Source organism: Perca flavescens, chromosome 4, assembly GCF_004354835.1.
Source record: "Perca flavescens isolate YP-PL-M2 chromosome 4, PFLA_1.0, whole genome shotgun sequence".
Taxonomy (NCBI): domain Eukaryota; kingdom Metazoa; phylum Chordata; class Actinopteri; order Perciformes; family Percidae; genus Perca; species Perca flavescens.
Genome location: NC_041334.1, coordinates 3,942,697 through 3,956,180, shown reverse-complemented (window position 1 = coordinate 3,956,180; position 13,484 = coordinate 3,942,697). Strand labels below are relative to the sequence as shown.

Sequence of the window (13,484 nt, the reverse complement as noted above, 5' to 3'; positions counted from 1 at the left end):
TCCAAGAATCACGTGATGCTGCCTTTGACCCTGAGCCTGACCCTCCTACCACATCCAACGGTCCAGCCGACCTGGATGAACCTACTTGGCTCCCCTCGGAGCCCCCAGTCACTTCGGTCTACTCAGAGACTACGGCTAGCAGCCTAGTGAACTCCAGTAGGGAGGTGTCAGAGCTGGTTATAGCTGAGAGTTATCAGGAGCCTCTATCGGGCCGTTTGCTGGAAACAGGTGCTCCACTCCGCAAGGAGACACCCCAGCTAATTTCTGATTGCAACATACTACTTCCTGAAGAAACCATAACTTCTCCACTCGTTAAAGAGGAAGAAAACCTCCAAACCTTGTGCGGTAAAAGTGGATCAAAACTTTCACCCACTGCAATGGATACTTTGTGTAGCTCAAAGCCACACTCTGCCTGGACTCCACCCCCACGAAAGGGGAAGGGAGCTCCCGATGACTCGGTCAACACGCGTCCCCCCCCAAAACAATGTCTGTATCCAGCAGAACTCGCAGACTCCTCAAAGGGGCCTGACACTGATTCATCATCAGCAGAACTAGACCAGGGAGGTAACTTAAAGGAGCCCAGAGTGCTCCCCGAAACCACGACGCCTATACTCTAAAAAGTGTATCTCAGCAGTAGTTGAAGTAGTGTAAAGTTCTGAGTGAGTTTCATTCAGATTTTTGCTTTAGTGGAGGCAATCTACATTTGTGGAGTATTTCAACTTGGAATTACATATTGTTCCCTCAGCACACATGTAACTTGCTATTGTCATTTGAGTGAACCTGCATCAATTAGATTTTTCGTGACGCTGTGCGTCTGACGTCATGACGTCTCCGCCTTCTCCAGAACTTTCTACCTGCACTTGAACCGCCATTTTCTCGGCTCAGACAACTGGGAAGAAGATAGCTAGATACTGAATTACCACTGTCTCCATCGTTTTTGAAGGTAAGTCAGAGGTAAAACCAATAATTTCATATTTAAGATAGAAAATTGTCCAACTGTGTTGTGAAAAGTAGAGTCGGGTAGCATCCGCCGCTAGCATCCGGGACAGCTAGTGGGGCTAGCAACTAGCTAGCTATCCTACTCTGCTGCATGGGGCTTCACCAGTAGTTTGCGGGCGGGACTCTGTTGGATTAATACCGTAACGTTAGTTTACAGTTGTGTATCCATGTAGTGTATTGGTGTTGGCTTAGTGTTAGTTATTTATTAGCATTAGCCCATTATCCCAACAAGCTGGGTCGCGGTTCTCTTCAGACTTCCCTTGGGCGCGCATTTATACACAGTATTGGTTCACATGCCTGTCGGGCGCTCACTTCATGCGGTCACGGCCATGAGTGATGTGGAAGGTAATGTTAATTATGCTTAAACTGTGGAGCTCCGGGAATCGTGAATTTGCTACCACATGCGTCGTTTTCAATGTACTTGAAGTTAAGAGGAAAGGAGATACACGCACGCATCGGCTGTGGGAGAGGGAGTAGATGGTGTGCGGTGCCTCGGTGGCAGGGCTGCCTTCGTATTTACGCTAGATATTATCGAGGCAGTGGTGTTAAATGTTTACTGTGTGAAGAGTTGTCTGCTGTCTTCTCTGTCCTAAATCCGTTACAGGTGCAAAACCCCACTGCACACGTCTCGCGTCAGCGCCCGCCATTTAGTCCGTCCTGTATGCAACTTAAGACTCTACTGGGAGCGTTTCAGAAGCGAGGGTTTAGCCCGCCAAACTTTTACGTTTACTTGCTCAGATTTGGCCATTTTCACGTTAGTATGTTCTTCTAAACAACGACCAGCAGTTTGCTCGGGGTATTTTATTTTGAAAATCCACCGGATTCTCTTAGCGGTTTCTGTGCCTGGCTTTCACCCGCTCGAGGTGCTCTGTGTAAATTGACGCGTGCTGCTCGCGTATTAAACTCGTACACAAATAAAAATAAACACTGGAATGAAAATGTCCTTTTCTTTAATATTAATTAATTCCTAGTTTTTCTTTTTTTTTTCATGACTGGCGGTGGTTACTTCAAGCCAGGATACAACTCATTTGGACTACCAAAGGTAAGTTGTAAATCTCTTAAAATCTAATTAAAGAGGGCTGATTACATTTGATGAATGGATTTTGTGTTTAAGTGATTCGCTTTGCGTTGGGTGATGTGGCAAAACATCACATCACAATCTTAATCATGATATCCAAAAGCTGAGATGACATCTAGTCTGATATATTGTAATATTGCCCAACCCTACTCTGCGTTTTTCCAAAATTATTTATATATACGCTCAGTAAAGCGCATCTCTGTGTTTCTCCAGTGTTGTGCTTCATGTGGAGATGCAAGGACTGTGGGACGGCATTAACAAAAAGATCTGAACTGCTCAAGCACTACAAACTGATTCATAGGCATTACGGACGGGGCCACTCATATCCATGCACTTATTTAAATTGTGCATGTAGGTTCAAGACTTGGAATGCTCTACTGAGTCATCTATCAAGAAATCACCCTGCCCAACAAGCAGTCACCAAAGCTGTGTCCACATTCACATGCTCTATTTGTGGCCATAATCAACTCTCCACAGAAAGGGAATATTTTCAACATATCTATCAGCATCTTAAAAATAAGGAGACTGTAACATGTGTGTTCCAAAACTGTGAATATAAAACCAATGTCTATGAGAACTTCAAAAGTCATAAATACAGAAAACACTCTGGTACAGTGAACACCTTCAAGCCTGGGATAAGTTCTGTTGAAGAATCTTGTGCCAGTGTTGCCAGTGATATTTCAGATGGGGAAATTATAGAGAGTAATGTAAATTTAAATTCTGCTTTTGACAATGGGGATTATGATAACTTGGAGAAGGATATTGAACTTAAAATTGCTTCAGTGGTCCTTAAGTTGGAACACATCTTCCTTGTGTCTCATGCAGCTGTAGATGAGCTTTTGCAGGAGTTAAACTATTTGATTGGTTCTCTTTCTCTGCCGATTACCCAAAAGACTATTCGACAAGTATTACAAGACAATGGATGCCAATTTGACCAGTCAGTTGTTGAAAAGCTAGCCAGTGTACTCTGTGAGGCAAACCCTGTAAAAAAGCAATTGGAGATAAAGGTCCACTTTCCAGCGCTTGGAGGCGAAAAGCTTACTATAAGAGCCACTTTAATGTAGTGGAACCAGTGGAATATATACTTGACCAAAAGAATCATAAGTCATTCCAATATATTTCAATTTTAAAGTCTTTGCAGCATATTCTTGACTGCCAGACAATCTTGGATCAGGCTGTTAATTTGAATACTGTAGATAATCAGCCTCAGAAAACTTGCGTGGACTTATACAAAACTATCTTTGATGGTGCATTCTTCAATGAAAATGGACTGTTGTCTAAGCAGGAAAGCATTTCATTGATATTATACATTGATGAATTTGAAATATGTAATCCCCTTGGTACATCCAGAAGGAAGCATAAAATTTGTGGTTTGTACTGGATTCTGGGTAATTTGCTACCAGGCTGTAATTCTGCTTTATCCTCCATCTATTTGGCTGCTTTAATCAAAAGTAATGATCTGAAGTGCTATGGGTATCACAAAGTGTTAAAACCTTTAATTAATGATCTTGTAATTTTGGAACAGTGGGATATTTCTGACAAAGTTGGGCAGAACAGTAAAAGGCACAGTGCAGTGTGTGGTCGCTGACAACCTTGGTGCACACAGTATTGCTGGATTTGTTGAAAATTTCTCAGGGACATACATATGTAGATTTTGCACAGCAACAAGATCAGAGTTCCAGACTGAAGAAGTCAGAAGTAAAGTCTTTACTTTAAGAACAAAAGACATTCATGCAGATCATTTACGAATCCTTGAGGAAAACAAATTGCCCAGTTATTATGGTGTGAAATCAAAGTGTATTTTGTCAGAGCACCTCTCATATTTTGATGTTACCACTGGGTTTCCACCAGACATTGTACATGATCTTTTGAAGGAATTGTTCCTTTTGAACTTGCACTTTGCCTCAGTTTGTTAATCAAAAAAAAGTATTTCACATTATGTACATTGAATGAAGCCATATCATCTTTCAACTTTAAGTGGGCTGACAAAACAAATCGACCTCATCCTGTGGCTCTCAGTTTTGCATCAAAAAAAAAAACTGTTGGGGAAATGCACATGAGAACTGGAGTCTAATCAGATTTTTGCCTTTGTTCATTGGGCAAAGTGTTCCATGTGAGGAGCCTGCTTGGCAGATCTTAACAGACCTGAAGGACATTGTTGATCTCGTTGTCTGTCCTGTTCATACAGAGGACTCCATTGCATATCTTGGTTTTAAAATCTCTGAGCACAGAATTAGGTTTCAAGAGGTTTTCCCAGACTGTGATCTTAAACCAAAGCACCATTTCTTGGAACATTATCCATACTTGATCCGTAAGTTTGGGCCACTAGTTGCCCTATGGACTATCGTTTTGAAGCAAAGCATAGCTTTTTAAAAGAGTTGCGAGGAATATCAGATGCTTCAAAAATGTTCTTCTTTCCCTTTCACAAAGACATCAGTATCAGATTGCGCATCATTTGCATGCAAGTAGCTTTACCAAACCCCCACTGGAAGTAACCCATGTTTCCACTGTTCACATTGATGTTCTTAACAAGGACATCTCAGATGCACTGAGACAGAAGTCTCCAGATATGGACAATGTGTGCTTGGCTAAAAGTGTAGCATATAATGGACTACACTACAAGTGTGGGATGATCTTGATCCATGGCTCACTGGGAGGACTGCCAGAGTTTGGCGAAATCATCCAAATGGTGATACTGCAGGACAAACTAATCTTCATTGTGAAAAAGCTTAGTGGATGGTATATGGATCACTACAGAGCTTATGATCTCAAAACATCACCAAGCAAGGAAGTGGAACTTGTTGAGCCACAAGAACTACATGATACCTACCCACTGGCAGACTACAAAATTAGAGGGCTGCGTCTTGTCACTTTGAAAAGATATGTCCATGTTTAAAGGGTGAGGCCTCTGAATGTGATAAGTTATTTTAAGTGGGAAAACAAAAGCCAGACTCATACAATACTATTGTGTTCTCAAAACATTTATTTTATACTATAAGCCAAATTGGTGTGATGTCATTGGCAGCTAATCGGTTAATACCAAATAGTTGCAGCTCTGGGGTAGGCATTATGTTATGTAGGCATATATCATTTTTTTTTTTTTTTTGTTAATGTAAGTTTCTGGATTCCAGTCAGTGAATGCTTATCCTCTGCTCTTTCTCTTTGCCTTCTCTCTGCTCCTCCTCATTGTCTCCTCTCTTCTCCTCCACCTCTCTTCTTCTCCTCCCTCTCTCTCGTCTCCTCTTCTCCTCCTCCCCTCTCATTCTCTTTTCCTTCTTTCTTCTCCTCTTCTTCTCCCCTCTTTGCCTTCTCTCTTCTCGTCTCTTCTCCTCCTTGTTGTCCCCCCCCCTCTTCTCCACCTCACCTCCTTCTCCTCCCATCTCCTCTTTTTGCCTTCTCTATTCTCCTTGTCTCCTTCTTCTTCTCCTCCCCTTTCTTCCTCTTTGCCTTCTCTCTTCTCCTCTAGTTTGACAGTAAATTCTCCTAATCGGAAATAAGTCAGTGGTACCCCAGAGGGATTTGCTTCACATGTTGATCCTTACTAACTTGTGCTCTCTTTTCAGACCACCATGGCTGGTTCAACACCTGCAAGACTGAAGATGATTTTAGGGAGAACAACATTGAAAAACTGACTCTTCCAAATGGCATCCCAGGGTCACTAGATGACCTTCTCAGCACGATAAAGACTACCTTTGGGTTAAAGGGTAACCTCAGACTGCAATACATGGACCGAGATTTTGGCAACGACTTCTTCAATCTGAGTTCTACCACTGAACTTCAGGATTTGGGGACAATCAAGGTGATCCACCAGCAAACAAATCCACCTTTGATCAGTGACACTCAGTCCACTTCATCTCTCTCTCTTTCATTTGAGTCTGATGACAGTGCTTCGTTGGCATCAAATGACACAATTATCCTCTCATCCCTGAGTCTGTGTCATCGCGAACACAACAGTGGCCAGCCGGATTTTGCAATTCCCCAATTTTCCTATGACACGGAGTTACAGCTAGAGAAGGGGAATACTGAGTACCGTGTGAGCCAGAAAATGTTGACTGTCAGCTCCTGAATGCTGTCTGATATCCTGAAAAGAGTAGCAGAAGAAATTTACCGTTACAAGGCCTACCCAGAGGAAGCACATTTCTGCGCAGCTGCAGAGGCCCTAATCAAAAAGCACCCGTGTTTAAAAGAACCTGGATCATTCAATGGCAGCTACGGTTGGAAACAGCGACTGAAGTACAAAATGGGAAACTACAGGACTCAGCTCAAATTACAGGGGTGTCCAGAGCTGTGTGTAAACTCCCTGAAATCTAAAGCTACTGCAGATGCTTTGCCTGCTAAAAAAGTGAAGAAGCCAAAACGGTCTGAAGCCAACTTTTATCCATCCTTTCCTATTGGTGAGACTTTGGACAGCCTGGAAAAAGTGAGATTAGAACTTCTGACAGAGATCGGGATAAGGAACAACGAAAGGGTCATCGCAGACAAAATGGCTAACACGTTTGCCTACAGACAACATGAGGTGGTAAACCAAGAACCAAGCATTCAGGATTTCAAGGACAGATGGCCTGCACTCTTCACACAGAAGGAGGCAAGTATGGAACTGAAGTGATCAAAGTCTTTTATGCTTCAGGATTTATTTCAGTGAGCTTTCATGAATTGGTCATAACTTGATGTGGTTGAGATTGTATAACACTGAACTTAAAGGCATTTACATTTTTAATTTCCACATGTTATACTTTTTGGGGTATTGATATTTTGGCAGGTATGCTTCAAGGGTTACTTGCGTGTTTATACAGGATTTTTTTAGGTTAATACAGAATTCCAGAGGCTCATGGCTGTTCCTCTTGAAGACAAGTTCATGGCCCAGTTAGACATGCACTCAAGTCAGCTGATCAAAGTCATCCGTGCCAAAGGAGGAGCAACACGCCAAAAGACTGCGAACATCATGGACACATTGGACCAGGTAAATCTGTACCATCAAACAAGACCCTTCATAACTGAGGGCTGTCACAATATATCTGTATCCTTCATAAATACATTAATATGGGCAGGGCAATGCTGATCATAGCTTTCAGATGGATAAATATTTTTAGCGACTCAAACTACACCACTGAGCGCATCCCTTTTTCTTTCTATAGTGAATATCTGGGCTTGTAAATGACTGTTTTTAAATAAAGTAAGTGTAAGATAAGAGTAAGGATGTCTGTCTTATGAAAATTAGAACAATAAAATGAAAATACGTTTGTTGTTCTAGACTGTGGACATTAATCTTCGGAGGGAATGTGTGCTGAAAGCCCTCGCTGTCTTCCTGGGAGAAGATGCACATGACCTGATCAAGGAATATCTTGTAAGTTTGTATGTCAGCACATCTTGTCAAAGGGACACAAATAGTTGGGTTGCGGACATGTATTTTATTATCATGGCCATATTTCTAGGGCTGCAACTAACGATTATTTTAATAATCGATTAATCTGTCGATTATTTTTTCGATTAATCGATGAATCGGATAAAAAAACAAAGCATTAATTTACATCAACTCAATACATACATACTTGTTGTTTTAGTTAATAGTTGTGTAAAAGTAAGTAACCCAAATAGCAGATACAGACAAGACACACACACAGACACACACACACAAACACACACACTTATTCATTAAATTATTACCATCATTGTAGTAAGTGCAAGTTAAGTTCATTTATACACCACACACTAATATATTTGTCAACAATAACTGATATGGGACAAAGCACATAATATATACATGACAACAGATTGAAAAATAAATGGGCCAAAAAAGGCGAGTGAATAAAACCGTGTCTTTAGTCTTGCAAACTATACCACCCCTGCTTTATTACTGTTATTACCGAGCTAACGCTAGCTTGTCATGCTAGTCAGCTGGATAACGAGTAAACAGCAGCACCAGAAGAGCTACTGGAGGGACGGTACGTTCCTCCCTTCAGACAGGAACAGAAGTAGGATAGTGTAGTGACTTTACCCTGCTGTTGAACTCCCGTCCTCCTCATCAAGGACTCCAACATGTTTACGTTTTAGGTGCTGACTCATCACCGTGGTGCGCCCGTGCCATGCCGTGTCGCTTTTGTTTATCTTGTAATTAACACGTTTCTGATTGATTTAGTGTGAAATGCTCCCACACCTCGGATGACTCGGGTCGTACTGATTTCTCTCCTCCGCCGAGTGTTTCAGAACAACGTTACGGGTCTCTCCGGTCTCTCTCCGTATTTCCTCTACCCCCGCTCTGCTCTTTTTTCTTTTCTTTCGCTCTGCGCCGCTCCGCTCTGCGCCGCTCCGCTCTGCGCCGCTCCGCGCTCAACTAAATTTTTTTTTTATCTCCGCGACTGAGTGGCGTAATAGTTGCGTGACACAACGAATCGATAATGAAATTCGTTGCCAACTTTTTTAGTAATCGAATTTTATTGATTCGTTGTTGCAGCCCTACATATTTCTCCTCCCCTCTCCTCCTTGTCTCCTCTTCTTCTCCTCTCTTTGCTTTCTCTCTTCTCATTGTCTCCTGTTCTCCTCCACCTCCCCTCTTCTTCTCCTCTCTCCTTGTCCTCTTTTCCTTCTTCTTCTTCTCCCCCCCTCTCCATCTCTTGTCTTCTCCTAGATTTAGTGTACTGTAAAAGATTTTTTCCAGAACAACCATGTCAACACCTGAACCATGGTTGGATTGCTGACATGTTGTATTTATTATCGTGGTCATATTGGACATAATGTAATTCCCAGCAACCATACACAACATATTGGATCAAATTTTTTTTAGTAAGAAGGGTTTGCCTGGTTTAGTTGATTTTACAAGTTCAAAGGAATAGTTTGACATTTTGGGAAATCTTATTTTTCTTGCTTATAGTTAGATGGTCAGATTGATGACATCTGCTGTTTGTGGTGTGTGAGAACACGCAAAGAAATAGCCCAGCACATAACACATATTGGTACAACACACAATAAGTTCATCACAGTAAGAAGTGAGGCCAATGATGATTTATGTTTGTGTCCTGTACCCCTCTGTAGGACTCTGGAGCAGATGATGCTCAGAGAGACCTGGAGCAGCTCACCATGGCAGTGTTTGTGATTCGGAAGGAGGGGGAAGGGCTGCAGGAGCCACCTGAAGATATTGGCATCGTCATTGAGGGCGTGGAAGTGTTGCATGAACTGACTTCGGTTGCCTCAGCTTGTGCCCTTCTTCTAGGATTGATTTACGCACTCAACCTAGCTTATCCAAAACCCTTTCGCTTCACTTTTGAAGTGCTCCAAAAAATCTTCATGCAGCTTGATCAGCACAAGATGTCCCCCAAAGTCCATAATCTGTATAGCAAACTTCAAAGCTCGCAGTAACGACACACAATGGTGTATTCCGCCCCTGGACCTACAAATGGCCTTGTGCCGTAATGTGAAAGAACAATAGTGTTTGGACATATAGCATGTAAAAAATGTAGTCTCTTTCAGATGTTGGGCCTTTTTTATGCTCCAAGAGACTCAACAAATATTCTTCAAACTACAATTTGAAATGCTTTTATACAGATTTTGTAACTGGTTTCTAGTCCTCTTTTCCTTCTCTCATCTCCTCGTCTCCTTCTCGTCTATTTTTTTTACGGCAGAAGTTTTTTTTTTTCTTTCCCAGACATATATCCTACCATTTGTAGGGAAATGTTGCATTTCAGTTTTGATATGTTCAATTATACAACAAACTGTTTTTACAGTGTGATTTTAAAATTCTAAAAGTAGTATTCATATTTTTTCATCGCTATTTATCAGCTACACTGTTCAAATGTATAATATTCATTGCCTATAGCTGGTTAAAGAAGTTTCTGTATTCTCTTGGCACTTAGTGATAGCACTGTATGTGTTGAGATTGTTAGGCATATTTGTGTTAATACTTTGTTGCACTATTTTGCACTTTTGCACAAAATAACTTTGTGGTCCTACTAAACAGTTACTTGTGCATTTTGTGCGTATGTTTTAATATTTTAACGGGTTTCTTCTCCTCCTCCTCCTCCTCCTCCTCATCCTCTCTCTCTCTCACATATCTCCTCCTCCCCTCTCCTTCTCTCTTCTCCTCGTCTCATCTTCTCCCATCTCTTCTCCGCCCCTCTCTCTCTCTCTCTCTCACATATCTCCCCCCGTCTCCTTCTCCTCTTCCCCTCTCTTCTCCTCGTCCCCTCCTCCCCTCTCTCTCTCTCTCTCTCTCTCTCTCTCACACACATATCTCTTCTCTCTTCTCCTTGTCTCCTCCTCCTCTCTCCTCTCTCTCACACATCTCCCTTCTCCTCTTCACCTCTCTTATCCTTCTCTCTTCTCCTCGTCCCCTCTCTCTCTCTCTCTCTCTCTCTCTCTCTCTCTCTCTCTCATATCTCTTCTCCTTGTCTCCTCCTCCTCGTCTCCTCCTCCCCTCTCCTCTCTTCTCCTCGTCTCATCTTCTCCGCCCCTCTCTTCTCCGCCCCTCTCTTTCTCTCTTCTCCTCGTCTCCTGGCAGAAGTAATTTTTTTTTTTTGACAGAAGTTTTTTTTTTTTTTTTTTTTCTTTCCCAGACATATATCCTTCCATTTGTAGGGAAATGTTGCATTTCAGTTTTGATGTGTTCAATTATACAACAAACAGTGTGATTTTAGTAGTATAGCTGGTTAAAGAAGTTTCTGTATTCTCTTGGCACTTAGTGATAGCACTGTATGTGTTGAGGTTGTTAGGCATATTTGTGTTAATACTTTGTTGCACTATTTTGCACTTTGACAAAATAACTTTGTGGTCCTTTGTGCATATGTGTTTTTAAAAGGACAAATGTGTAATGAGTTGGCCCAAAAGCTGTTTGTTATTACATTTATACAGTAAAGTATAAAAAACATCAGATTTTGAGTTTTCTTTTTTAATATTTTCAGCCAACTTAAGATTGTAATTTTAGTTATATTGAACAAACTAATTTCGTTTTAAGGTTACTACAAAAAGTAATTTACACTAAACCATAGTATTAGGTTAGAAAAGGGCAATATTTTACTTTAGGGTTATGCAAATTATCAAGTTGGAAAAACTGAAAACTTTAAATTGACTTTGCTTAATATTAAGTCGGATTAATGCAAAGTGTTGATTTGAGAACAATTGAATTGTTAAGTACATGTGACTGAAATCGATTGTGTTTAGCTAACTTATTAACTTAATTTTAAAGAACTTAATTCATTTAGGTGTTACCAATTGAAACAATTCAATTAAGTTGGTTCAACTATTTTCTTTTTTCAGTGTAGCGCCTCACAAACCCCTCCCCTGACATCCTGGGGAGACCCTGCCCACAAGGGCAACGCCCACGGTACAGATACCGCAGCAGGGGAAAAAGGGGGTGTGAGCACCCTAGCCCTGCTGCGTCTCCAGAGTCAGACACCTTCTAACACTTCTGCAGAAATCGTTAAAACAATGCTTCCCCTCAGTACACCAGTACTAGCCGTAGCATTCAGTGGAAGCATTCCCAGGAGATGATCCCGAAGGAGACAAAGAGTTAGGAGAGGGAGCAGATGTAACTGAGTATGAAGGAAATTACCCTATAGATGAACGTTCAAAGAGATTGAAGAAACCAGTGGTTCGCCTGAGTTATGATGAGCTTGGAAAACCCTCTGACCAACCTTTGACTGTACTAAGCCATGGTGTGCTTGTGGGAAGCGGCACTTACAGAGATTCCAGATGTCATCCATGCCAAAAAGTCTGCTGTCATGCTATGGCCTTATGTCCTGATTGTCATAGTTTAAACCCTGATAGTCTGTATAAACAGATTCAAGTTATCTAAAATGTAATTTGATGAGGACATCAAATCTTTTAGAAGGGGGAGGGTGTAGCCCTGGCGTAAATCTGAGGGATTTAAACCGGTTACTTTATGTATAAATTATGTTTAAGAAACAAAAATGTTATTAATGCAATTTAACTGAAAGTATTTTAGTTTTAAAAGAGAAATAAAAAGGTGTTAACGGAGAGCTTAAATACTTCGTTTTGATTTATACATTACTTAGTAAGACTTTAAAAATTAGAAGTTAATATACACGTTCTAAATGGTTTTGAAGCTTAACAGTGGTGTAAACTGAATAATATTTGTACGCATTGTGCCTTTATTTTGAAGTGTTTTATTGATTAGTCAGTTTAGTTGTCATTCAGTGTCGTGTGTGGTGAATGGTTGAAAGTGAGGTAGTGAATGTGTGAGGGAGGGGTTTTGTTTTTTGTTTTTTTTGGGAAGAGGAACACGGAAAAAGCGGAGACGAGAGGAAGTAGCTGACTGAGAGAGAACGGAAAAAGTTGAGAGGAGTAAGAAGAAAAGACGGAGAGACCTTGAGAACCATTGAGAGACACTAAGAGACACAAGAGTGGCAATGACGGAAAGGTGGACACTATGGCACTACACTTGTTTGGCAGCCGTTTGTGAAGCAACTTTGTGCGAGTGTTCATGGCTAACGCTGGAGCTAACGGCGGGGAGTGCTGATTCAGAGGACGACTGCGTGTTTCTGCTGAGGACGACTCTGCTGCCGCTGGTGGATGTTTTTTCATTCTCGTTTTGGAACTGTGTTTCTTGGACTGGTCGCTGACTGTAAGTTGGATTTCTGTGTGCTTGTTTCACCGAAGATAACGTTCTGACGGACGCCACTCAAGCGAGCTACTATCAGGCCTGCCACGTGTTGTTTTTCTCTCCCTCTGTGTGTGTGTACGTGTGTGCGCGAGTGTGGTACCACCGTACCGGATTTGAGTAAGTTAGCCAGACTTTGACACTGCTGTAACGGTGTGATTTGTGTTAGATATATTTTTGTGTTTATTATTTAATATAACTGACTATTATTTGTACTTTTTAAGTTGTCGTCCGGTAATACATAATACAGTTTTTGTTTGTTTGTAAGAGTTGTCTGGGGTCAGTTATTTTAATATAGTACAATAAGCTGCCTGGGTAACAGGCGTATATACTAACCCAAAATAGGTAAACCTTCATGGTAGCTACCTTAAGGAAACAAACCCAAACACCTCATCATTCCCGTCTAAAGTCAGTTATTGCAGTTTAGGCATTATATGGGGGTTGGGGTGTTACATATGAGATATCAATCAATCAATCAATCATCTTATATGGTGGGCCGGTCTGGGCCAAAATGCCAGGACTGATTTTTGGTCCCAGTCCGTCCCTGTCAGTCACTGTGGCTCAAGCAGAGAGGAGCTTTTCCAAACTAAAGTTGATCAAGTCATACCTGAGGTCACCATGTCCCAGGAACGGATCACTGACCTTGCCGTCATCAATATCAATCACTCAATAGGGGAGCAGATTTCATACAATGACATCATTATTGATTTTGCATCAAGGAAGGACAGAAAGGTCAGGTTTTAGTTTTAGTTTGGGTTTTCTGTTGTTAGTGCTATAGTGTAATAATTACATTCTCTT

General features: G+C 41.4%; 1 long non-coding RNA gene across 1 annotated transcript; it reads left to right on the top strand.

The window, feature by feature from the left end:
• The first annotated feature begins 772 nt into the window (after window positions 1-772).
• LOC114554609 (uncharacterized) lies at window positions 773-5,687 on the top strand. The gene is made up of 3 exons (XR_003692442.1): window positions 773-943; window positions 2,012-2,041; window positions 5,641-5,687. It is a non-coding gene; the product is annotated as an uncharacterized LOC114554609 (long non-coding RNA).
• The last annotated feature ends 7,797 nt before the right edge of the window (window positions 5,688-13,484 follow it).